At 44.2% G+C, this 26,919-nt stretch overlaps 5 non-coding genes across 5 annotated transcripts; 4 read left to right on the forward strand and 1 right to left on the reverse strand.

Annotated features, from left to right (window-relative positions):
* Window positions 1–891: 891 nt before the first annotated feature.
* On the reverse strand, window positions 892–1,084 carry LOC142706750 (U2 spliceosomal RNA). Its single transcript, XR_012868471.1, has one exon. It is a non-coding gene; the product is annotated as a U2 spliceosomal RNA (small nuclear RNA).
* A 6,908-nt stretch (window positions 1,085–7,992) lies between these two features.
* On the forward strand, window positions 7,993–8,183 carry LOC142706761 (U2 spliceosomal RNA). The gene has a single exon (XR_012868475.1). It is a non-coding gene; the product is annotated as a U2 spliceosomal RNA (small nuclear RNA).
* A 6,159-nt stretch (window positions 8,184–14,342) lies between these two features.
* LOC142706731 (U2 spliceosomal RNA) lies at window positions 14,343–14,533 on the forward strand. Its single transcript, XR_012868459.1, has one exon. It is a non-coding gene; the product is annotated as a U2 spliceosomal RNA (small nuclear RNA).
* A 1,387-nt stretch (window positions 14,534–15,920) lies between these two features.
* Window positions 15,921–16,111, forward strand: LOC142706730 (U2 spliceosomal RNA). The gene has a single exon (XR_012868458.1). It is a non-coding gene; the product is annotated as a U2 spliceosomal RNA (small nuclear RNA).
* A 6,537-nt stretch (window positions 16,112–22,648) lies between these two features.
* Window positions 22,649–22,836, forward strand: LOC142706739 (U2 spliceosomal RNA). Its single transcript, XR_012868466.1, has one exon. It is a non-coding gene; the product is annotated as a U2 spliceosomal RNA (small nuclear RNA).
* The last annotated feature ends 4,083 nt before the right edge of the window (window positions 22,837–26,919 follow it).

Consider the following 26,919-nt stretch of genomic DNA (forward strand, 5'->3'; position numbering starts at 1 on the left):
TTCAGTGCTGCCTGCTGAGCAGCACTGACCAACACTGCCTGGGCCCAGGCTTTTATCTCTGAGGCCCCATTATGATGTCAGAAAGCTGGCTCTGGCTCCTCAGGGCTCCACTATGACACGTGCAAAGTTCCGTCTGAACTTTATATAAGACGGTGCGGCTCAGTCAGTCACTCAGTGTTGCCTGAGAGGGCAACACTGCAACAGCCGGCCGCCAGGCTGTCTTTTTTTGCACAGCTAGTTGCCTCCAGGAGGCCACAAGAGGGAGACAAGGGACTGCAAAATGGAAAATAAGCATCCACCAACTTTACAGACAACTTCTCCTTGCTCCTACAACCTCCATCCTTGCACAGTTTGTTATTCTTCTAGGTAACATAGTAACAAATCCAAATTGCTGCTCTCTTTGTAGGCAAGCAAGGCTTTGTTGCAACTGCAATTCTTACTCCTTCTTGAAATGTAGGGACGACAGTACATTCCATCACATCCATCTAGTGTACACAGGTAGGTCCATTGTGGCGGGCGGGCGGGCGGCTTTAATGGCTGTTTGCTGTTCCCCTACTCCACTCCACTATTTGACTGTGGTGCTGCATCAATCAGTGGCTGGCTCAGGTGCAGCTCTTTAACTTACCTAAAAGGGAGGGCGGAGAGAAGACAAGGAAGGTGAATGAGCTGTTCCAATGTGAAATGCCGGAAACACAGACACACAGACGACACAAAACAAGAGGTGGCAATGTATTCATTAATTGCATTTAATCAATTAGCTCATTATCACTCATGCATTGTCCAACAGGTGTTGAAATAATGGGATTAAAAGGGGAGATCCCTTCAGAAAGACAGAAACAATGGCAAACACAAAAAACACTTTTGGAATCTGATTTTAGTCAACACATAAGGAAAGGGTGCACCGGTCCTGGAAATACTGCAATACCAGGTCAATGCGTGGAGTGGACAGAGCAAGCTCTATTTCCATCTCCCTGTTCTAAAAATCCATTTAATATATGGTCCCCAGATAGGGGACGTATCAGATATTAAACTGATAAGAACAGATTTTTTTTTTTTTTTTTTTTTTTTTTTTTTATTAAACCATTCAGGTTTTTTTGAATAAAACCGAGAACTGTAGTTGTTCAAACCACCTCTCTATTTTTCAAAAAATCTCATCACTCTGGTTCATTATTTTATTTTTCCATCAAATACAAGATAAGTCAAACAAAATTCCTCAAACTAAATACCGCCATTTTAACATTCGCCATATCCCTTCCGCATCCATACCTTTTTCTAGATCCCATTTATAATAAAAATACAACTTAGCCAATACCATACTAACCACATCCTCAATCTCAAATACTTCTCTTTTATACACATTCAAATTCCTCATATTCCACAATACCTCTTTCACACAAGTCAAAAAAATCCACAACACTCTATCCTTTTCACTACCCAAACTACACAAACCAAACAAGACAATTTCATACGTCAAACTCTTCAAACCAGTCAATTCTTCGCACAACCCACTCAACTTTTTCCAAACATCCTTTGCATGCTTACACGACCAAAACACATGACTCACATCCTCATCATCCCCACAACCTTCTCTCGGACACCTTTCAGATGCAACCAAACCTCTTCTTTTCTGAACACTCCTTACAGGCAACACTCCATGTACCGACATCCATAACAAATCTTTCTGCTTATTTGACACATCATACGTAACAATCTTCTTCCACACAGACCTAGACTCCATTGAATTCAAACCATTTACAGAACACATCACATTATTCATACACATACTTCTCACAACATTCTTTTCACTCAAAAATCTCTCCATTCTTACATCCTCTAGCTGGAACTTTTTAATAAATTTTTCAACATACAAATACCACCCTGTGCACTGAAAAGCAATTGGTTTACATAAATTACGTTTTTCCCACCTTAGACGCTGAATCACCGTTCCAGCTAAATATTTCGACATTCTGGAAGCCTTGGATTCTTTAAATAAAAGCTCTACAAAAAAACGTACACAATTAATTCCGATGAAAATCTCCAAATTTGGGAAATCCAAGCCTCCATTACGTCTGCTTTTCATTAGAATTTCTCTCTTTGCCTTCTCAATCCCGCTCCCCCATAAAAAAAGGAACAAAACTCTATTCACTTTTTTTAACATAGCTACAGCAGGAGGAAAAACCAGAGCAACATATAAAATCATAGGAAGAATAATACTTTTGACAATTAAAACCTTCCCCGAAAAAGAAAGATCCCTCATTCTCCACATTTCCAACTTTCTCACAATCCTACCACCTAACTCATCCCAACTTTCTCTCCCTTTCAGCTCATCATCAAACACAATACCCAAAATTTTCACACCATTCACCTGTTCCATATCAGAATCACTCACCCGCTCATTACTGAAAAAAATTTTAAATTTGCTCTTACCCCAATTTATTTTAAAAGCAGACGCAATACAAAACATATTTACGATCAACTTCACTCTGGACATATCATACACTGAATCACACAATACGCAAATATCATCCATATATCCCAAAGCTTTCACACGCTTTCCATCACACCCGGGCACCACCAAACCTTTCACAACCTTATCATTTCTAATCATTTGCAACAATGGTTCAATCGCACAAATAAATAGGATGGGAGACAACGGACAACCCTGTCGCACACCAGACATAATATTAAACGTTTCTGAAAAAAAACCATTCACCTGCACACAGCTCTTTGCATTCGCGTATAAATTCTTCAACAAACTCACAAACTGAACCGGAAAACCCATTCTCTCTAACACTTTGAACAAAAACACATGCGCCACACGATCAAACGCTTTCTCAAAATCTAACGCACAGACAATCACCTTCTTATTCCGACCCTTACAATCCTCAAGCATGTCCCGCACCAACGCCACGTTTTCATGCAATTTCCTTTTCGGTACCGCACATACCTGATCCTCATCAATCACACACCCAATCACATCTCTCATACGATTCGCAATCAGCTTGGCAAAAATTTTATAATCCGTATTAAGCAAAGTAATTGGTCGCCAGTTTTCTAACCGTCTCTTATCTCCTTTTTTATGCAACAAAACTACCATACCCTTCTTCATCACATCACACATATTAGTCCCAGAAAACAACACTCTCATAACTTCTATAACATCCTTCCCAATTATATCCCAATATTTCCCATAGAAATCAGCTGGTATTCCATCGATCCCTGGAGACTTATTTTTAGCCATACTTCCCACCACATCCTTTACTTCACCATCCATAATCTCACCAAGCAAAAACGCACATTCACTTTCAGGAACAAAATTACACACAATATCCAAAAACTCCTCATCATCGCCCAAATCACATTTCTTCACATCATACAGTTTTTTATAAAAATCAGACACCACATCAATCACATCCTTACCGAACACCTCTTTATCATCCTTATCCAATAATACATTCATTCCACTTTTTCCACCACACATTTTTTTAAAGAAAAATCTAGTGCACTTCTCGTGATTATCTCTAACCTCCACCTTAGACCTAAATATAATTTCTTTCCCTTTCTCTCGGAACCACTCCTTAATATCTTTTTTTGTTTTTTCCAAATCGTGTCTTACATCCATACCCAAATTTTTACATTGTTGAAGGAACGTCATCCGCATATTAAAGCGTGAATATTCTAATCTTTTCCTTCTCGCTCTTCTATACCCTATCTGTCTAAAAAACCCACCAATCTTTTTTTTCACCCATACCCACCATTCACACACATTAGAGAAAGAACTTTTCTTCCTAACCCAAAACCCATATTTTTTCCCAAACCTAGTTTTTTCCCTTTTATCACTCAGAAAACTAACATTCATCTTCCATACCCCTCTACCATAAAAGAAATTATTTATAACAAAAACCCCCAACAAACACTCGTGATCTGAAAACCACACTCTCTCCTGCGCATAATCTACACATTCCATTGCAGAGGTAGAAAAAAAGAAAAAGTCCAGACGAGAATCCGTTCTTCCGTCATCGGCATGATAGGTAAATGGACCTGGTTTCCTGGTGACAGCGTCCTGCAAAGCAAAGTCCTGCAAAATTTTATTCCACAAAACTCCGGTAGCGTCCACATTAGACTCTGTGGATCCAGCTCGGGCCTGCTTCTCCAGGATACAGTTAATGTCACCGACAATAATAACAGGAACTTTACCGTGTAGAAAAAATTTTAAAGTATCAAAAAGTGCCAACCTATCAGATTTCACAGCATGGCCATAGATATTGATAAGCCTAAACTGCCACCCCTTGTAGGATAGTAACACGCAGACACATCTTCCTTCCTGAATGATTTGAGTCTGTTTGATGACAAACTCATTATTTTTAAAGAGAATACCAATTCCATCGTTCCTATTTGTGGAAGAAAAGGACCAAATTGCTTCCCCAAACTTCCATTCTTCTTTACTAGGATTTTTTGACAAACCACATTCTTGTACACAAACAATGTCACTGCCCTTAGAGGCCAAAAAGTCCAGGACTGCAGCACGCTTGTGAGCAGAGGAGAACACCCGTACATTTTGAGAGACAATCTTTAATCTCAAAGACATGCGGGCATAGTATGGTTAGTGCAAAGGAAAGCCATGAGATAACCAGAACATATCACGTCCCAGGGAAATACATAGCTCTTTCCAGATTTGCCACATTGACTTCACTGAGGAAACCTTCCCCAGGAGAGCTGGGTACTTCTGAGGCCACCTCAGATGACTTAGGGCTAGAACTAGAGTCACTGTCCAGCAATGAGAAGGGATTTGCATGAGCAGAATCTTCCAATAAGCCTATCTTCAGTCTCTTCACCGCCTTTCCAGACTTCCCCCTTTTTGAGACCACTTTATGAAAAATTTCAGCACTAGTGGCACTAGGCATCCTGGCCTCCTTCTCGTCCTCCTCCGATATTGACCACTCCACTTTAGCTGAGTCTTCCATTTTTGACTCTGGGCTAGAAAAAGACAAAATTTGCATACTTGCACCATCATCAGGGGAAGCACACCCAATAGGTGGCGCTGTGTCTTCACCTTCCATAGGCATAACCCCAGGTGTTTCATCAACACTTTGCTCTGCAGGAGGGACCACACCCAACTCCATGCTGTTAGTATGTGAGGTTAGAACCTCTCCTAATCCAGCTTTCCCAGGGTCCTGAGAAGCAGGCACAGAAACACTGCCAGCTGGCTCTGAAATTGCATCAGAAGTGGCAGCAAGGGAACTTGTTGTTCTCACCTGTCTGCCCCATGTTCTTCTCTCTTGCCCTAAAAAGGGAAACACCTTTGGACATTTCCTACAAGTATGACCCGGCAAACCACAAATGTCACACCTGGATGGGGAAATACATGTACTAGCCTCATGTCCTGTTTCTTTGCAATTCCTGCATACTTTGCCTTTGCATGCATCTTTGGTATGCCCGTAGGAAAAACATGATCTGCAAAAACATGGCATATCTTGGTAATAAAGATATCCCTTATTACCACCAATTGAAAAATTTGCAGGAGGATTCATCACTCCTCCAATACAGCTGGAGTCAGGTTTCAGCCTGACCCAGTACTTAATATCACCATTGAAAACTCCCCATAGGTTCTTCTGCTCCACACCTCCTCTAACATGGGTACAGTAGTGAGCTAAGAAGGCCCTGACCAGCCTTCTATCCAGAAATGGGTTATACATGTGGATGGTAATACATTTCTCCACTGCTGAAAAAAGAGGTTGCACTTCAATAGATTTTAAAGCCTCATGCATGTGTTTCTCCTTGAGCAACTGAAAAACATTTAGACAGTAGGCGGCCTCAAAAAAGGATACGTCATACGTAGCAATATTGCTGAAAGCTTGGATACAGAATACCTCTACCAATGTGACTCCAGCCAGGTCCAGAAGGATGTTCTCAATGATGTGCCCAGTATCCACTTCTTCTCTCCTCTGCTCATTCACCACAAAACGAATTGTATTCCGCACAGCTGCCATCTTGATGAGGAATGCCCAACGGCACGATGATCGCTCCCAAAAACGTCGGAGAGGACTCCACGAAAGACCGAACCCCCGGCCCAGACCAGGCAATAAACCTGATCTGAGCCAAAAGGCCGAGAAGCGATAACCCGAACGGGCCGCGCGTTGCCCGAGCCTGCCCGATACTGCTGTTCAGCCCTTGCAGCGATTCAGCCTACTTCTAGGCAATTCCATGGGGCCCTGCAGGCTCACACACTCACAGCTACACGGGAGGTGAATAAAGGCCGGAGAGGAAGCCAGACAGGATTTGCTTCTTTTGCTTGCACCACAATGCAGTGCTGAAAGAGGAGGAATCTACATAGAAACGCCTTCCTGGCAACGCCCAAATGCCCTGCTGCCATGCAGATAAACACTGGCAGCGGCAGCAAGTGCATGCCCACAGCCACCCCTTGTTCCTTCACACCTTGTATCAGCTGTAATCCAGTCCAGTCCAGTGCTGCCTGCTGAGCAGCACTGACCAACACTGCCTGGGCCCAGGCTTTTATCTCTGAGGCCCCATTATGATGTCAGAAAGCTGGCTCTGGCTCCTCAGGGCTCCACTATGACACGTGCAAAGTTCCGTCTGAACTTTATATAAGACGGTGCGGCTCAGTCAGTCACTCAGTGTTGCCTGAGAGGGCAACACTGCAACAGCCGGCCGCCAGGCTGTCTTTTTTTGCACAGCTAGTTGCCTCCAGGAGGCCACAAGAGGGAGACAAGGGACTGCAAAATGGAAAATAAGCATCCACCAACTTTACAGACAACTTCTCCTTGCTCCTACAACCTCCATCCTTGCACAGTTTGTTATTCTTCTAGGTAACATAGTAACAAATCCAAATTGCTGCTCTCTTTGTAGGCAAGCAAGGCTTTGTTGCAACTGTTGATTAAATGCAATTAATGAATACATTGCCACCTCTTGTTTTGTGTCGTCTGTGTGTCTGTGTTTCCGGCATTTCACATTGGAACAGCTCATTCACCTTCCTTGTCTTCTCTCCGCCCTCCCTTTTAGGTAAGTTAAAGAACTGCACCTGAGCCAGCCACTGATTGATGCAGCACCACAGTCAAATAGTGGAGTGGAGTAGGGGAACAGCAAACAGCCATTAAAGCCGCCCGCCCGCCCGCCCGCCACAATGGACCTACCTGTGTACACTAGATGGATGTGATGGAATGTACTGTCGTCCCTACATTTCAAGAAGGAGTAAGAATTGCAGTTGCAACAAAGCCTTGCTTGCCTACAAAGAGAGCAGCAATTTGGATTTGTTACTATGTTACCTAGAAGAATAACAAACTCTGCAAGGATGGAGGTTGTAGGAGCAAGGAGAAGTTGTCTGTAAAGTTGGTGGATGCTTATTTTCCATTTTGCAGTCCCTTGTCTCCCTCTTGTGGCCTCCTGGAGGCAACTAGCTGTGCAAAAAAAGACAGCCTGGCGGCCGGCTGTTGCAGTGTTGCCCTCTCAGGCAACACTGAGTGACTGACTGAGCCGCACCGTCTTATATAAAGTTCAGACGGAACTTTGCACGTGTCATAGTGGAGCCCTGAGGAGCCAGAGCCAGCTTTCTGACATCATAATGGGGCCTCAGAGATAAAAGCCTGGGCCCAGGCAGTGTTGGTCAGTGCTGCTCAGCAGGCAGCACTGGACTGGACTGGATTACAGCTGATACAAGGTGTGAAGGAACAAGGGGTGGCTGTGGACATGCACTTGCTGCCGCTGCCAGTGTTTATCTGCATGGCAGCAGGGCATTTGGGCGTTGCCAGGAAGGCGTTTTTATGTAGATTCCTCCTCTTTCAGCACTGCATTGTGGTGCAAGCAAAAGAAGCAAATCCTGTCTGGCTTCCTCTCCGGCCTTTATTCACCTCCCGTGTAGCTGTGAGTGTGTGAGCCTGCAGGGCCCCATGGAATTGCCTAGAAGTAGGCTGAATCGCTGCAAAGGCTGAACAGCAGTATCGGGCAGGCTCGGGCAACGCGCGGCCCGTTCGGGTTATCGCTTCTCGGCCTTTTGGCTAAGATCAAGTGTAGTATCTGTTCTTATCAGTTTAATATCTGATACGTCCCCTATCTGGGGACCATATATTAAATGGATTTTTAGAACAGGGAGATGGAAATAGAGCTTGCTCTGTCCACTCCACGCATTGACCTGGTATTGCAGTATTTCCAGGACCGGTGCACCCTTTCCTTATGTGTTGACTAAAATCAGATTCCAAAAGTGTTTTTTGTGTTTGCCATTGTTTCTGTCTTTCTGAAGGGATCTCCCCTTTTAATCCCATTATTTCAACACCTGTTGGACAATGCATGAGTGATAATGAGCTAATTGATTAAATGCAATTAATGAATACATTGCCACCTCTTGTTTTGTGTCGTCTGTGTGTCTGTGTTTCCGGCATTTCACATTGGAACAGCTCATTCACCTTCCTTGTCTTCTCTCCGCCCTCCCTTTTAGGTAAGTTAAAGAGCTGCACCTGAGCCAGCCACTGATTGATGCAGCACCACAGTCAAATAGTGGAGTGGAGTAGGGGAACAGCAAACAGCCATTAAAGCCGCCCGCCCGCCCGCCCGCCACAATGGACCTACCTGTGTACACTAGATGGATGTGATGGAATGTACTGTCGTCCCTACATTTCAAGAAGGAGTAAGAATTGCAGTTGCAACAAAGCCTTGCTTGCCTACAAAGAGAGCAGCAATTTGGATTTGTTACTATGTTACCTAGAAGAATAACAAACTGTGCAAGGATGGAGGTTGTAGGAGCAAGGAGAAGTTGTCTGTAAAGTTGGTGGATGCTTATTTTCCATTTTGCAGTCCCTTGTCTCCCTCTTGTGGCCTCCTGGAGGCAACTAGCTGTGCAAAAAAAGACAGCCTGGCGGCCGGCTGTTGCAGTGTTGCCCTCTCAGGCAACACTGAGTGACTGACTGAGCCGCACCGTCTTATATAAAGTTCAGACGGAACTTTGCACGTGTCATAGTGGAGCCCTGAGGAGCCAGAGCCAGCTTTCTGACATCATAATGGGGCCTCAGAGATAAAAGCCTGGGCCCAGGCAGTGTTGGTCAGTGCTGCTCAGCAGGCAGCACTGGACTGGACTGGATTACAGCTGATACAAGGTGTGAAGGAACAAGGGGTGGCTGTGGGCATGCACTTGCTGCCGCTGCCAGTGTTTATCTGCATGGCAGCAGGGCATTTGGGCGTTGCCAGGAAGGCGTTTTTATGTAGATTCCTCCTCTTTCAGCACTGCATTGTGGTGCAAGCAAAAGAAGCAAATCCTGTCTGGCTTCCTCTCCGGCCTTTATTCACCTCCCGTGTAGCTGTGAGTGTGTGAGCCTGCAGGGCCCCATGGAATTGCCTAGAAGTAGGCTGAATCGCTGCAAGGGCTGAACAGCAGTATCGGGCAGGCTCGGGCAACGCGCGGCCCGTTCGGGTTATCGCTTCTCGGTCTTTTGGCTCAGATCTCGTGTCTGACTGAAACGTCTTTCCAAAGCTTGTCGAGCTCTTGGCCATAGGGCATCGGTGGTTCGCCATCTTAAGCCCTATGCTGCTATAAGGAGAGGACCTGCGAGGATAATTCGAGGAGAAGGCGATCCCCACAAAGCGAGGATGGAGGCTACTATGCGTTTTTCAAGATCCGATGAACTGAAGATAAAGGATTCCTTCAAGATCGAGGTTGGAGATGATGCCAGAGACAAGTTCCAGCTGGGTTTCTTCATGAGGCGAGTTTTGCTGGAGACCCTTGGGATAAAGAGAGAAGACATCCTAGCTCTCCAAGATGCTCCAGGTCGCTATACCCTTACCCTGGTGTCGGAAGCTGCTTGTCAAAGCTTGTACAGGACCATCAGGTTGAAGTTGGGTGAGGAAGACCTTAAAGGTCTAGTCTTTGTTATTCTGTTTACCACTGAAGAAAAGCCTCTGGTGGTTCATATGAGTAATCCCCATGTGCTCCTGGATGACATCAGCTTCTTTCTTCAGAGACATTGCGCCTCAGTGCGCTTTTCCCACAAAGTCCTGAACTCTGAGAAGCTGTGAACAGGAAAATATAAGTTTTTTGTCAAGCTGAAGGAAGACTCAGAAGGAATTGGGGGATACCATCACCCCCCTTCAGGATTCTTAATTGGCAGAGACAGAGGACGTCTGTTTTATCCTAACATGCCTTTGTTTTGCCGGAAATGTATGGACTTTGGGCATACGTATGAGAACTGCCCAGAAGAGGTGGCAGTTTGTAAAAAGTGTTACCAGAAGGGCCACGCAACTTTCAGTTGTCCAAATGTGATGGTCTGCAACATTTGCCGTGTACCAGGGCATGCCTTTCGGGACTGCCCTTTGAAGAAAACTGGCTCTTATGCAGATGCAGTCAGAGGGCAGCCAGGGACATCTGCTGGGACATCTTCAGCGCAGAGGCCAGCGGCGAAATCTCCGCAAGGAGAAGGCTTACCTGACGTGGGTGCTCCGGCTGTCTGGTCGGATTGCCCTGATGGATTGGAGAATGCTGATCCTGTGAGACCTGAGGCTAAAGCAGGGGAGAGATCGTCTGTGGCAGCCAAAGGTCTTGGTCCAAAAAACTCTGAAGATCTAGAGAAGGCTAAGATCATGAGACAGGTGAAACCCGAAGCCAAAGTGGGGGAGAGATCTTCTACAGAGGCCAAGGGTCACAGTCTGGAAGAAGCCATGGATCTAGAAGTGCAGAGGAAAAGAAAACCTGAGGAAGAGGGATCAAGTGTTGGCTCTAAAAGGTCCAGCACGCCTCAATATAAGCCCCTAGTGACACTGGCTAAACTGACACCTCCGGCAAAGCAACCTCCAGCAAAACCGCCTCCGGCAAAACCCCCACCATCCGATCCTGCCAATATTGAATTTTCGGATTCAGAAGACGTGTCTAGCCCCTGCACCCCAGTGGGCTTCATGTCAGATTCGGATAGTAGTGCCCACTAATCCGAATGATCTATGGCAAACAGCATTAAAATTTCCTCACTCAATGTGAGGAGTCTAAAGGGTCCGACAAGGCGGGCCGCTTTATTTTCGTATTTATCTACAGTAGACTCAGACATTTTTTTCGTACAGGAATGCGGAATAGATTTTGACATGAACTATGCAACTCTAAGACAAGATTGGACTTTGGGCAATTCCATATGGTCTGGAGATAATGAAACCAGATCAACCGGTGTTGGAATATTGTTTAAGTCTAAGGAGTTCAAAGTCAATGCATTCAAGGAAGTTATGCCCGGAAGAGCTCTGTTTGCTAATATAACCCATCATGGGGTGGACTTAAGACTTCTCTGTGTTTATGCCTCGCCTGTAAAAGAAGAAAGGTCGCAGTTGTTGGAGGATACACAATGCTACTTACCTGGTTCATCCCCGCTAATAATAGCTGGCGACTTTAATTGTATCTTATCTGGTGAGAAGAGAGAAGGTAGCACTGGAGAGCCAAAAAAAGACAAAACAGAGAAACAGTTAAAAGACCTGCTCATAGACTTTAAACTAAAAGACACCTGGAGAGACCTGCAAAAATCTGACCCGGGTTACACCTGGGAAAATGCTGTTACGAAGTCCAGAATTGACTTTACTTTTGTTACAGAGCAAATTATTCCAAAATCATCTTTGTTAATTTCCAATATTTTTTCAGACCACAAAATGATTCAGACACAATTAGAAGTCCCCAGACTTGTCAAAGGCAGAGGAGTCTGGAGACTCAATACAACGCTACTTCAAGAAACTGCAATAAAGACAGATTTTTTAAACCATTATAACCATTTAAAAAGTAAACAGAAAAATTACGCTTCCATGCTAGAGTGGTGGGAATACGCCAAAAATAAAATCAAAGAATTCTTTGTCAAAAAAAGCATTGCGAGAGCAAGAGAGAAGACGAAGTGGCACAACACACTCAACACCAAGCTACAAACGTACTACAAACTTAGAAGTGCTGGTATAGACATGGAAGACTTAATTATAAATGTAAAGGAACAAATCGCAAAAGAAATTGAGAACAAAGGGAAAGAAATCATCTTCAGCTCAAAAATTGAAATTCTTGAGAAAAATGAAAAATGCTCTAGATATTTCTTCAAAAAAACCGTCAGCACCAAAGAGATGATTAAGGAGCTGGAAGGCGAAACAACAGCAGACGGTATGCTTGCCAAAGCTCAAAGCTTTTATCAAGAACTTTTTAGCGACAAACCTATAGACTTGTCTTTTACTGAGGATGCTATTAACACTCTAGATTGCACTTTATCCAAAACCGACCAAGAACTGTTATGTAAGGACATTACTTCTGAAGAACTTCATGCTGCTGTCAAAAGCTTTTTATATGGAAAAACCCCGGGATATGACGGTCTTCCCGTAGAATTTTATAGGGAATTTTGGGACATTTTAAGTGTGGACTTTTATCTTGTTATTAAGGAAGCCTTTAAAAGTGATCTGCTACCACTATCCTGGAGAAGTGGACTCGTATCTCTAATTCATAAAAAAGGAGAAAAATCTCGGTTAGAAAACTGGAGACCAATTACGCTTCTCAACGTGGATTACAAAATTATGTCCAAAATTTTAGTTAACCGTTTTAAAGGGGTTTTAAGCCAAGTTATAAATATGGACCAAGTTTGTGCAGTACCAGGGAGAAGTGTGACAGAACATCTAAACACCATCAGAGATGTAATTTGGTACCAGCAAGATAGACAGCAGAATTTAGCCATCTTGTCATTAGATTTTCAGAAGGCATTTGATCGTGTGTCTCATAGGTTTTTATGGTTAGTTTTAAAAAAGATGTGTTTTCCAGATGCTTTTATACGACAAATTGCGCTTTTATACAAAAACTCTTTTAGCAGAATATTAGTCAACGGCTCGCTAACAGATAAAGTTAAACTGCACTCAGGAGTTAAACAGGGGTGCCCCTTGTCACCCATACTATTTATATGTGCCATTGAACCGCTTCTGTCAATGATCAGAAAAGACAAGGTTGTCAGAGGTGTTCCCCTACCCGGAGGTGGTGGGAACGAAGTTAAAGTCATGGGCTATATGGACGATATCTCTATCTTCTGTTCATCACAGGTTGCCCTTAGACGAGCGATAAGAATTACAGAATTTTTTTGCCTAGCCTCTGCTTTCAAACTTAATATTGACAAAAGTAGTTGTTTTACGATTGGAGATTGGACTGATTTTTTTATGCCTAGCTTAAAAATGCAAACCGACCAAATTAAAGTTTTAGGCGTAATCTTCGATCAACAAAATAATGGTGCGCAAAGCTGGGAAGACGTAAAAAACAAGTTACAAACGAAAATAGATTTATGGATGTTGAGAAAACTTACCTTGAGTGGGAAAATTCTTGTCATAAAAGCCATTCTGCTTCCGATTATGCTGTACTTGAGTTTTGTGTTTCCACCGAATGAGTTAACTGTTAAAAGACTTCAAAGAATGCTATTCCAATTCGTATGGAGTTCGAAATTCGAAAAGCTAAATAGACAGACAATGTTTAAATCACTTAGTAAAGGTGGTAAAGATGTGCCAAATGTAAAACTTTTTCTATATTCTACGTTTTTTAGCCTCTGTTTTAAAAGTGTGTCTTTATGTAATAATTGGTCCTATTTTTTACGATATGCTGCAGGACATATTTTTAGGCGACGCAAGTGGATTTCTATGTCATTATCTAGTCCAGTTTTAATATTTCCACCCAAGCAATATATTATTTTAGAAAAGGTAATAAAACAACATAACCTTGAGTCCTTTGAGGTGGAGACTTTGAAAAATCCGAGGAAATTGTCCCTAGAAATAAAGAAAAAAGATACAATGACACCCATTTCTAACTTTTCTTTCAACAGAAGCGCTGCTATATGGGAAAAAGTTAATGCACCCTACCTTACAAACAGCCACAAAGACATTGCCTGGATGATGGTTCATGACTGTCTGCCCACCAGATTTTTCCAGCACAGAAGGGGATTGAGCAATTTCAGTGTCTGCCCTAGACAACAATGCTGCTATGATGAGACGACCTTGCACATATTCTGGAATTGTCCATTTGCACAGACTGTTTGGAAAGAATGTGGAGAACTTTTAAAATTCTTAACTGGTCTTAGCTTTTTAAACTTTGAAGTGATTTTTTATGGTATTCATGAGACACTGCCAAAAGAAAAAGAAAGAGTTTTATGGTGCACTATAAACTGCATAAAAAACGCACTATGGAAAACCAGAAATATTTTATTGTTCAAGAGAGATTATATTAGCGAAAAAGAGTGTATAAAATTAGCAATCAGTGAACTGTATTTATATTACCTGCTAGACAAGAAACGTTTAGGGAAAAGAAGAGCACAGAGCACATGGCACTTTAGTTGTTGGAAGATGTTATACTAGACCTTGTTCTTAAGAAATTAGTTTGATTAGACTTAGTTAAATTCAAAAGAAAAAATCTGTTCTTATCAGTTTAATATCTGATACGTCCCCTATCTGGGGACCATATATTAAATGGATTTTTAGAACAGGGAGATGGAAATAGAGCTTGCTCTGTCCACTCCACGCATTGACCTGGTATTGCAGTATTTCCAGGACCGGTGCACCCTTTCCTTATGTGTTGACTAAAATCAGATTCCAAAAGTGTTTTTTGTGTTTGCCATTGTTTCTGTCTTTCTGAAGGGATCTCCCCTTTTAAACCCATTATTTCAACACCTGTTGGACAATGCATGAGTGATAATGAGCTAATTGATTAAATGCAATTAATGAATACATTGCCACCTCTTGTTTTGTGTCGTCTGTGTGTCTGTGTTTCCGGCATTTCACATTGGAACAGCTCATTCACCTTCCTTGTCTTCTCTCCGCCCTCCCTTTTAGGTAAGTTAAAGAGCTGCACCTGAGCCAGCCACTGATTGATGCAGCACCACAGTCAAATAGTGGAGTGGAGTAGGGGAACAGCAAACAGCCATTAAAGCCGCCCGCCCGCCCGCCACAATGGACCTACCTGTGTACACTAGATGGATGTGATGGAATGTACTGTCGTCCCTACATTTCAAGAAGGAGTAAGAATTGCAGTTGCAACAAAGCCTTGCTTGCCTACAAAGAGAGCAGCAATTTGGATTTGTTACTATGTTACCTAGAAGAATAACAAACTGTGCAAGGATGGAGGTTGTAGGAGCAAGGAGAAGTTGTCTGTAAAGTTGGTGGATGCTTATTTTCCATTTTGCAGTCCCTTGTCTCCCTCTTGTGGCCTCCTGGAGGCAACTAGCTGTGCAAAAAAAACACAGCCTGGCGGCCGGCTGTTACAGTGTTGCCCTCTCAGGCAACACTGAGTGACTGACTGAGCCGCACCGTCTTATATAAAGTTCAGACGGAACTTTGCACGTGTCATAGTGGAGCCCTGAGGAGCCAGAGCCAGCTTTCTGACATCATAATGGGGCCTCAGAGATAAAAGCCTGGGCCCAGGCAGTGTTGGTCAGTGCTGCTCAGCAGGCAGCACTGGACTGGACTGGATTACAGCTGATACAAGGTGTGAAGGAACAAGGGGTGGCTGTGGGCATGCACTTGCTGCCGCTGCCAGTGTTTATCTGCATGGCAGCAGGGCATTTGGGCGTTGCCAGGAAGGCGTTTTTATGTAGATTCCTCCTCTTTCAGCACTGCATTGTGGTGCAAGCAAAAGAAGCAAATCCTGTCTGGCTTCCTCTCCGGCCTTTATTCACCTCCCGTGTAGCTGTGAGTGTGTGAGCCTGCAGGGCCCCATGGAATTGCCTAGAAGTAGGCTGAATCGTAGATTCCTCATCTTTCAGCACTGCATTGTGGTGCAAGCAAAAGAAGCAAATCCTGTCTGGCTTCCTCTCCGGCCTTTATTCACCTCCCGTGTAGCTGTGAGTGTGTGAGCCTGCAGGGCCCCATGGAATTGCCTAGAAGTAGGCTGAATCGCTGCAAGGGCTGAACAGCAGTATCGGGCAGGCTCGGGCAACGCGCGGCCCGTTCGGGTTATCGCTTCTCGGCCTTTTGGCTAATATCAAGTGTAGTATCTGTTCTTATCAGTTTAATATCTGATACGTCCCCTATCTGGGGACCATATATTAAATGGATTTTTAGAACAGGGAGATGGAAATAGAGCTTGCTCTGTCCACTCCACGCATTGACCTGGTATTGCAGTATTTCCAGGACCGGTGCACCCTTTCCTTATGTGTTGACTAAAATCAGATTCCAAAAGTGTTTTTTGTGTTTGCCATTGTTTCTGTCTTTCTGAAGGGATCTCCCCTTTTAATCCCATTATTTCAACACCTGTTGGACAATGCATGAGTGATAATGAGCTAATTGATTAAATGCAATTAATGAATACATTGCCACCTCTTGTTTTGTGTCGTCTGTGTGTCTGTGTTTCCGGCATTTCACATTGGAACAGCTCATTCACCTTCCTTGTCTTCTCTCCGCCCTCCCTTTTAGGTAAGTTAAAGAGCTGCACCTGAGCCAGCCACTGATTGATGCAGCACCACAGTCAAATAGTGGAGTGGAGTAGGGGAACAGCAAACAGCCATTAAAGCCGCCCGCCCGCCCGCCACAATGGACCTGTGTACACTAGATGGATGTGATGGAATGTACTGTCGTCCCTACATTTCAAGAAGGAGTAAGAATTGCAGTTGCAACAAAGCCTTGCTTGCCTACAAAGAGAGCAGCAATTTGGATTTGTTACTATGTTACCTAGAAGAATAACAAACTGTGCAAGGATGGAGGTTGTAGGAGCAAGGAGAAGTTGTCTGTAAAGTTGGTGGATGCTTATTTTCCATTTTGCAGTCCCTTGTCTCCCTCTTGTGGCCTCCTGGAGGCAACTAGCTGTGCAAAAAAAGACAGCCTGGCGGCCGGCTGTTGCAGTGTTGCCCTCTCAGGCAACACTGAGTGACTGACTGAGCCGCACCGTCTTATATAAAGTTCAGACGGAACTTTGCACGTGTCATAGTGGAGCCCTGAGGAGCCAGAGCCAGCTTTCTGACATCATAATTGGGCCTCAGAGATAAAAGCCTGGGCCCAGGCAGTGTTGGTCAGTGCTGCTCAGCAGGCAGCACTGGACTGGACTGGATTACAGCTGATACAAGGTGTGAAGGAACAAGGGGTGGCTGTGGGCATGCACTTGCTGCCGCTGCCAGTGTTTATCTGCATGGCAGCAGGGCATTTGGGCGTTGCCAGGAAGGCGTTTTTATGTAGATTCCTCCTCTTTCAGCACTGCATTGTGGTGCAAGCAAAAGAAGCAAATCCTGTCTGGCTTCCTCTCCGGCCTTTATTCACCTCCCGTGTAGCTGTGAGTGTGTGAGCCTGCAGGGCCCCATGGAATTGCCTAGAAGTAGGCTGAATCGCTGCAAGGGCTGAACAGCAGTATCGGGCAGGCTCGGGCAACGCGCGGCCCGTTCGGGTTATCGCTTCTCGGCCTTCTGGCTGAGATCAAGTGTAGTTCTGATTACTTGTAGTCAGTGCTGCCTGGTCTTGGTTAGGAGGTGCTCAGGTACCCTCTCTCTCGGCCTCGGGGGATCGTCCAGGTTCGCCTGGACTTCACCCCCGTGCTGCTATTTGGGAGAGAGGCTTAGTCCTGAGCAACGGGTTGCGATCCATATACCCCCGTGTAGGTTTCGACCGAAAAGGGGAGTTGCGCCCAAAGTTGCGCCTACTAAGGAGTAGCGTAACGATCCCAAAAAACCTTACTCACCATGGACGAGGATCCATGTGAGATACCGGCTTATGCCCGGATTAAAAACACAATTCGTGTAGTGCTATCGGAGGAGAAGGCGACGACCTGCGGCTTAAAATTCGTGGTGGAGACCGTACTTGTTGGTATCTTCAACATCCAGAAGCGAGAAATTTTGGCGGTGCAGGATTACCCAAGAAGGAGGACATACGACGTTACTTTCATACAGAATGGAGTATTCCGAGATCTGCTGGCGGCTTATACGGTAAAAAATGACCCGAGACTGGACGGTGTTGATTTTTATGAGCACGTTATGGACATCACTAAAATGATAGTTATAAAGATGTACTGCCCTTTTGCCGACTTAAAAGAAGTGATGTCCTTTTTATTCCCTTATTTTAAAACTGTGAAATGTATTGGCAAAGTCATGAATGAGGTTGGTGTATGGACCTCAAAGTGGAGATTCAATGTAACATGTTATAAAGATGCCAATTTTACAGGAGGGATAATGTTGCCGCCAGCACGTTTTAAAATAGGTGATATGGCCGGAGACTTTTATTTTTCAGGGATGCCTCCATTCTGTAGGAAGTGCCAAAAGTACGGTCACACCAAGGAGTCTTGTGACAGCACCTGTAGGAACTGCGGCAGCTCTGAGCACGAGACCAAAACTTGCCCTCTGGGGAAAAGGTGCCGTTTTTGCAGCCGAGTTGGTCACCTCTATGCTACTTGTCCCCACAGATCTAAGGAGTTGGAACAACCTGAGGACCGGCCAAGGCGTCCCGAGCGGCCCGCAGGCCAGATCACCCCCGTACAAAGAGAGGAACCCCAAGGAGGTGAGCAAGACGAAATGGATACCTCCAGCAGACCCCCCCAAACAGGTGACCCTAAAGAGCAGAGGCGACAAAAACGCAGAGCCAGTGATCAGCGGACGAAAGAGCCCCCCCAGGAGACTGGGGCGCAGGATAGTTCGGATGAAGCTGATCCTACTGGCCTGCAAGAGATGCTGGGTCAGCCTGTACCTGAGGCAGAGGTCCCGGGCGGAGCGGCAGCGCTCACTAAGAGACGTAGGGCGTACTCGGAGGTGGCAGCGGGGGTGCCGATGGGAGTACCTGCCAGGTTGAAGGCAGGGAAACCAGTTGACGTGCCCCCGGAAGCGACAACTGAAGGTCCCCCCCCTTCCAGACAGTTGGGGGATATAGGGACAGCTGCCTCCGAGGTAAGCGTGGTCCCTGAGACGTCCAGAAGCGCGATTCCTGCCCCTATAGAAGGGGAGGACGCTGCCAAAGATTGCGGAATCTTACCCGTTGAGTCCGTCTGGGACCCATTTTCAAGAAGCGCCTTAGGTATGGGGGGTCAGCTGAGTGACGGGTCTTCCTCTCAAACCTCATCGATGCGTACATTTGACTCGAGGAAATATGATGATGAGAGCTCGAGTGGGGTGTCTGGCGACGCGGAGGACTGCTGAGGCCTCCTCGGGTAAGATAAAAATAGACTGTCTCTCTCCCTTTTCCTCATGGCTGAGTTATGTGGTCTTTCCCTTAATGTAAGAAGCGTGCACTCACAGACAAGAAGAGCTGCCCTTTTCAACTACCTTTCTGTTTTTACCGCCTCAGTGTTTTTCCTACAGGAATGCTGCATACCTCACCGCATGAATTATAAAAAATATGAGGAAGACTGGAGACTCGGACCTTCAGTGTGGTCCGGGTCCAATGAATCCAAAGCCGCAGGTGTCGCCATTTTATTCAAAGGGAACGTTTTAATTGATCGTTTTTATGAAATTTTACCAGGCAGAATTTTAATGGTCAAAGCTTTTATAAACGGTGTTAGATGGCAGTTTTTAAACTTTTATGGTTCTACAGACAAGAAGGAAAGAGCAAAAATGCTAGAAATTTTACCCCTTTTTATCAATGATTCAGAACCACTTATTTTAGCTGGTGATTTTAATTGTATTTTAAAGGGGGAACGCCGGTTCTCGAATTCAGTAAGTCGAAACTATGATAAAACCCCGTCTATTTTAAAAGATATTACAGTGGATTTTAAACTTACTGATGTTTTTAAAAAATGCAATAGGGATCTACCTGAAGAGGACGGCGTCACCTGGAGCAATGTAAACTGCAGCTCCAGGATTGATTTTATTTTTTGCTCTTATCAAATACTGCCTTTTAAATGTGATCTTAATTCTAACGTGTTTTCTGACCATAAACTTTTATATTTTAAAGTTAATTTGAACGATCAAAGGAGAACTCCGAAGAAAGCCTGGAAATTAAACGTATCCCTTTTAGAGGATCCGCAAATTTTATCCGATTTTATCACCTTTTATAAGGGCTGCAGACGGGTAAGACATCCCAATATGCTAATTGTTTCCTGGTGGGAGAAAATGAAAATAAAGATAAGAGATTTTTTTATTAAAGCTGGGATGAAGAAAGCCAAAGAAAAATTTGAATTTTATGCTAATTTAAATACCCGTCTGCAGACCCAATACAAGTTCAGAGAACAGGGTATGCAGGTGGAGAAAGAGATCACCGAAATTAAAAAAGAAATCTCCCAGTGCCTGGAGCAGAGGGGAAAGGAGATAATCTTTCGCTCTAAGGTAAAACATCTTGAAGAAAATGAGACCTGCTCCAGGTACTTCTTCAAGAAAATAAATGATAAGCATACCCTGTTAAATGAGATAGATGGGGAAACAAATACCCAAAACATTTTAAAAAAGGTGCACGGTTTTTATGCGGATCTTTTTAATACAAAACATGTTGATGTTGATTTTATGAACGACTCATTGAAGGAGGTGGATGCTGTTTTAGATCCTGCTTCCCAAGTGTTTTTATTACAGGATATTACGGAACAGGAGATTTTAGAAACTACAAAGAGTTTTAAAACAGGTAAAGTCCCTGGCCCTGACGGTATACCTATAGAATTCTATGTTATATTTTATGGTATTTTAAAAGAGGATCTCCACCCTCTTTTTACCCAAGTTTTTAGAACAAAAGCCCTCCCGGGGTCCTGGAAGAAAGGCGAGGTGTCCCTGCTTTACAAAAAGGGGGACAAAACAGACATTAAAAATTGGAGGCCTATCACTTTGCTAAACTCTGACTACAAAATAATGGCGAAGATATGTGCGAACAGATTAAAAGCAGTGATAGGCCAGATCATACACTCCAATCAGGTCTGTGGGATACCCGGGAGGAGTATATGGGATAATTTAAACCTTTTAAAAGATGTGATCAGTGACACGAAAGAGAGAGGAGGTAAAATGGCAATTTTATCTATAGATTTTGAGAAAGCCTTCGATAGAGTGTCACATTTTTATCTTTTTAAGGTTTTAGAAAAAATGGGTATACCGGAAGGTTTTTTACAGTCTCTGAAGGCCTTTTATGAAAATTGTACTAGTAAAATTTTAGTAAAGGGTTTTAAGACACAGGATGTCCTTTTAAATTCCGGAGTGAAGCAGGGGTGTCCCTTGTCCCCACTACTTTTTATTTGTGCGATCGAGCCTCTACTCTGCAGGTTAAGAAAGGATAAGCAGATAAGCGGAGTCCCCCTGCCGGGCGGGGGGGGACTAGAGGCTAAAGTGGTGGGGTACATGGACGATGTCGCGGTCCTTTGCAGGGACACCCTGTCATTACAGAAATCCTTTAAACAGATTTACCAATTCTGTTGCTCCTCCGGTTTTTTAGTAAATTTTAATAAAAGTAACATCTTAAATATCGGCAAAATGGTTTTAATGGACATTCCAGTCCCTGTGTCAGAGTCTGTACAAATTTTAGGAGTCTCCTTCAATGAGTCAAATAATGGTTTTACCAGTTGGGACTTGGTGGCACAAAAAGTTAATCAGAAAATTTGCATGTGGAACATGAGAAAGTTAACAATGGAGGGAAAGGTTTTAATTACAAAAATGGTGATTTTACCTATTTTATTATATCTAAGTATGGTATTCCCTCCCCCTGAGATTTTATTGAAAAAAATAATTAAAGCATGTTTCACATTTTTATGGAACTCCAGGATGGAAAAGCTCAGGAGAGAGAAGGTAATATTACCCAAACCAATGGGGGGGAAAGATTTCCCCGATATAAAAGCATTCCTTTTAATAAAATTTTTTACTTTATGTCTTAATGCAGTTTTTAAGGAACATTACTGGTCATATTTTATACGTTTTAACACAGGTTATTTTATGAGGAGGAACGGTTGGTTCTCCACGGTTTTAAGCTCCCCGTATGCTTTTAACCTTTCTGGCCAGTATAAGATTTTAGAAAAAATTGTAAACCTTTTTAACTTAAAAGACAAAAATATTAACGAAGTAAAAAATAGTAAAGGAATTTTAAAAAAGATAAAAGAAAATGTTTTAGTAGCTCCCATCAGTAATTTTAATGAACAAAAATGCAAAGAAATATGGAAGATGGTGAGCGCTAAATATCTTTTTAACCCACAGAAAGATCTGGCCTGGAGCTGTGCCCACGAGTGTCTTCCATGCCGGGCATTCCAGCATCGAAGGGGACTGACCAACTCGGCTGCGTGTCCAAGGGGAGGATGTAGAGATGACGAGACAGTCTACCACCTATTCTGGGAATGTTTTTACGCGAAATCGATATGGACAAGAATCCTCCCCTTGGTACAGAAGATTACAGGACTTCGGAGATACACAAGTGATGGCGTTTTATATGGATGCCTGGAATGCCCAACACAGACTCGAAAAATGATGGCATGGAAGATCACCAACTGCGTAAAAGCAGCTCTGTGGGCGGCCAGAAACATTTTATTATTTAAGCATGAAGTTTTAGCTGTGGAAGATGTTTTAGCCATTTGTCTTAATGAAATGTACAAATATTTTCTTTTAGATAAAAAACTCTCTCCTGTTTTATGTAGAAAATGGTTTTTAAGTGAATGGAGTTCCATAATATGATGCCACCAAGTGCCCTTTTATAAATTGTTTTATATGACAATTTGTATTTATTTGTATTAAACCATGGTTGTAAATTTATGTAAATTTCTTTTGTAAAAACGTATTGATTTTCTGTAAATCTGTTCAAAATTTTAAATAAACGGTTACCTCCTTTGTTGGGGTAGTCAACTCAAAAAAATCTGTTCTTATCAGTTTAATATCTGATACGTCCCCTATCTGGGGACCATATATTAAATGGATTTTTAGAACAGGGAGATGGAAATAGAGCTTGCTCTGTCCACTCCACGCATTGACCTGGTATTGCAGTATTTCCAGGACCGGTGCACCCTTTCCTTATGTGTTGACTAAAATCAGATTCCAAAAGTGTTTTTTGTGTTTCCCATTGTTTCTGTCTTTCTGAAGGGATCTCCCCTTTTAATCCCATTATTTCAACACCTGTTGGACAATGCATGAGTGATAATGAGCTAATTGATTAAATGCAATTAATGAATACATTGCCACCTCTTGTTTTGTGTCGTCTGTGTGTCTGTGTTTCCGGCATTTCACATTGGAACAGCTCATTCACCTTCCTTGTCTTCTCTCCGCCCTCCCTTTTAGGTAAGTTAAAGAGCTGCACCTGAGCCAGCCACTGATTGATGCAGCACCACAGTCAAATAGTGGAGTGGAGTAGGGGAACAGCAAACAGCCATTAAAGCCGCCCGCCTGCCATAATGGACCTACCTGTGTACACTAGATGGATGTGATGGAATGTACTGTCGTCCCTACATTTCAAGAAGGAGTAAGAATTGCAGTTGCAACAAAGCCTTGCTTGCCTACAAAGAGAGCAGCAATTTGGATTTGTTACTATGTTACCTAGAAGAATAACAAACTGTGCAAGGATGGAGGTTGTAGGAGCAAGGAGAAGTTGTCTGTAAAGTTGGTGGATGCTTATTTTCCATTTTGCAGTCCCTTGTCTCCCTCTTGTGGCCTCCTGGAGGCAACTAGCTGTGCAAAAAAAGACAGCCTGGCGGCCGGCTGTTGCAGTGTTGCCCTCTCAGGCAACACTGAGTGACTGACTGAGCCGCACCGTCTTATATAAAGTTCAGACGGAACTTTGCACGTGTCATAGTGGAGCCCTGAGGAGCCAGAGCCAGCTTTCTGACATCATAATGGGGCCTCAGAGATAAAAGCCTGGGCCCAGGCAGTGTTGGTCAGTGCTGCTCAGCAGGCAGCACTGGACTGGACTGGATTACAGCTGATACAAGGTGTGAAGTAACAAGGGGTAGCTGTGGGCATGCACTTGCTGCCGCTGCCAGTGTTTATCTGCATGGCAGCAGGGCATTTGGGCGTTGCCAGGAAGGCGTTTTTATGTAGATTCCTCCTCTTTCAGCACTGCATTGTGGTGCAAGCAAAAGAAGCAAATCCTGTCTGGCTTCCTCTCCGGCCTTTATTCACCTCCCGTGTAGCTGTGAGTGTGTGAGCCTGCAGGGCCCCATGGAATTGCCTAGAAGTAGGCTGAATCGCTGCAAGGGCTGAACAGCAGTATCGGGCAGGCTCGGGCAACGCGCGGCCCGTTCGGGTTATCGCTTCTCGGCCTTCTGGCTGAGATCAAGTGTAGTGCTGGTTACTTGTAGTCAGTGCTGCCTGGTCTTAGTTGGGAGGTGCTCAGGTACCCTCTCTCTCGGCCTCGGGGGATCGTCCAGGTTCGCCTGGACTTCACCCCCGTGCTGCTATTTGGGAGAGAGGCTTAGTCCTGAGCAACGAGTTGCGATCCACATATCCCCCGTGTAGGCTTCGGCCGAAAAGGGGAAGCTGCGTAGATGTTGCGTCACCAACGGGTGGCGTAACTTTCCAGAAATCCCCTCACCATGGACGAAAGTCCTGGTGAGATACCGGCGTATGCCCGGATAAAGAATACAATCCGTGTTATTGTATCAGAAGAGAAGGCGACGACCTGCGGCCTGAAGTTCTTGGTGGAGACCGTGCTTGTTGGCATTTTCAACATTCAGAAGCGGGAGATATTGGCGGTACAAGACTATCCTAGGAGAAGAACATATGACATAACTTTTGTACAGAATGGAGTGTTCCAAGATCTGCTGGCGGCATACATGGTAAAAAACGATCCGAGACTGGATGGTATTGAATTTTACGAACATGTGTTGGACATCACTAAGATGATTGTGATAAAAATGTACTGCCCGTTTGCTGATTTAAAAGATGTGATGTCCTTTTTATCCCCCTATTTCAAAAGTGTAAAATGTATTGGCAAAATAATGAACGAAGTTGGAGTTTGGACGTCAAAGTGGAGATTTTTAGTAACTTGTTATAGAGATGCCAATACAGCAGGGGGGATAATGTTGCCGCCAGCACGCTTTAAATTAGGTGATATGGCAGGAGATCTTTTTTATACAGGAATGCCTCCATTCTGTAGAAAATGTCAAAAGTACGGTCACACCAAAGAGTTCTGCGAAAGCACCTGTAGGAATTGTGGCAGCTCTGAGCACGAGGCCAAAACTTGCCCTCTGGGGAAAAGGTGTCGTTTTTGCAGCCGAGTTGGTCATCTATATGCTACTTGTCCCCACAGATCGGAACAACCCGAGGTCCGGCCGAGGCGTCCAGAGCAGCCAGCAGGCCAGATCGCCCCCGCACAAGGAGAGGAACCAAGAGGTGAAGAGGCAGATGACATGGACACCTCCAGCAGACCCCCCCAAACAGGTGACCCAAAGGAGCAAAGGCGGTTTAAGAGAAGAGCCAGTGATCAGCGGACGAAAAAGCCCCCTCAGGAAACGGAGGAGATGGGTAGTTCGGATGAAGCTGATCCGCCTGGGCCGCAGGAGATGCTGGGTCAGCCTGTACCTGAGGCAGAGGACCCGGGCGGAGCGTCAGCTAGGTCTAAGAGGCGTAGGGCGTACTCAGAGGTGGCAGCGGGGGTGCCGATGGGAGTACCTGCTAGAGCGAAAGCAGGGAAACCAGTTGACGCGCCCCCGGAAGCACCAGCTGAAGGTCTCCCCCCTTCTCGCCAGTTGGGGGAGACAAGCATAGCTACCTCTGAGGTGACAGAAGTCCCTGAAACGGCCGCGAGTGCGTTTCCTGCCCCTATCGTAGGGGAGGAGGCTGCCATACGAAATGCTCCAGAAACCTTGCCCGTGGAGTCCATCTGGGACCCATTTTCAATCAGTGCCTCAGGTATGGCGGGGGGTCAGCTGTCTGACATGAGTTCCTCTCCAATCTCCTCAACTTATACAGTTGGTTTGAAGTCGGAGGGCGATGTGAGTTCGAGTGAGGCCTCTGGTAACGCCGAGGACTGCTGAGGCCACCTCGGGTAAGATTACATAAGACTGTCTCTTTTCCCTTTTCCTCATGGCAGAGTTAGGTGGCATTTCCTTAAATGTTAGGAGCGTGCATTCCAAGACGAGAAGAGCTGCCCTGTTTGATTATCTTTCTATTTTTTCCGCCACCGTTTTTTTCCTACAGGAATGCTGTATCCCACATCGCACGAACTACAACAAATATAAGGAAGACTGGAGACTCGGACCTTCAGTGTGGTCCGGGTCTAACGATTCCAGAGCCGCAGGTGTCGCCATTTTATTTAAAGGGAACGTTTTAATTGACAGTTTTAATGAAATTTTACCAGGTAGAATTTTATTGGTCAAAGCTTTTATAGACGGTATTAGATGGCAGTTTTTAAATTTTTATGGGTCCTCGGACAAGAATGAAAGAGCTAGAATGCTAGAGATTTTACCCCTTTTTTTAAACGATTCAGAGCCACTTGTTTTAGCGGGTGATTTTAATTGTATTTTAAAGGGGGAACGCCGGTTCTCTAACTCAGTAAGCAGGAATTATGACAAAACCTCCTCATTATTAAAAGATATAGTTACTGATTTTAAACTTACTGATGTTTTTAAGAAATGTAACAGCAATTTATCTGCAGAGGCCGGCGTCACCTGGAGCAATGTGAACTGTAGCTCCAGGATCGATTTTATATTCTGCTCTTATCAAGTACTGCCTTTTAAATGTGATCTTAATCCCAATGTTTTATCTGATCATAAATTATTGTATTTTAAAGTTAAAAATGATATTGGGAAAAATACTGTCAAAAAAGCCTGGAAAATGAACGTTTCCCTTTTAGATGATCCGCAAATTTTATCTGATTTTATTACCTTTTATAAAGGCTGCAGACGGGTAAGACATCCAAATATGTCCATAGTCTCATGGTGGGAGAAAATAAAAATAAAAATAAGAGACTTTTTCATAAAAATCGGAAGGAGAAAAGCAAAAGAAAAACAGGATTTTTTTGCTAATTTGAATACCCGTCTGCAGACCCAATACAAGTTCAGAGAACAGGGTATGCAGGTGGAGGAGGAGATTATGGAGATTAGGAAGGAGATCTCCCAGTGCCTGGAGCAGAGAGGTAAGGAAATTGTCTTTCGTTCAA

The sequence above is a fragment of the Rhinoderma darwinii genome, unplaced genomic scaffold (genome assembly GCF_050947455.1).
Source record: "Rhinoderma darwinii isolate aRhiDar2 unplaced genomic scaffold, aRhiDar2.hap1 Scaffold_3434, whole genome shotgun sequence".
Taxonomy (NCBI): Eukaryota; Metazoa; Chordata; class Amphibia; order Anura; family Rhinodermatidae; genus Rhinoderma; species Rhinoderma darwinii.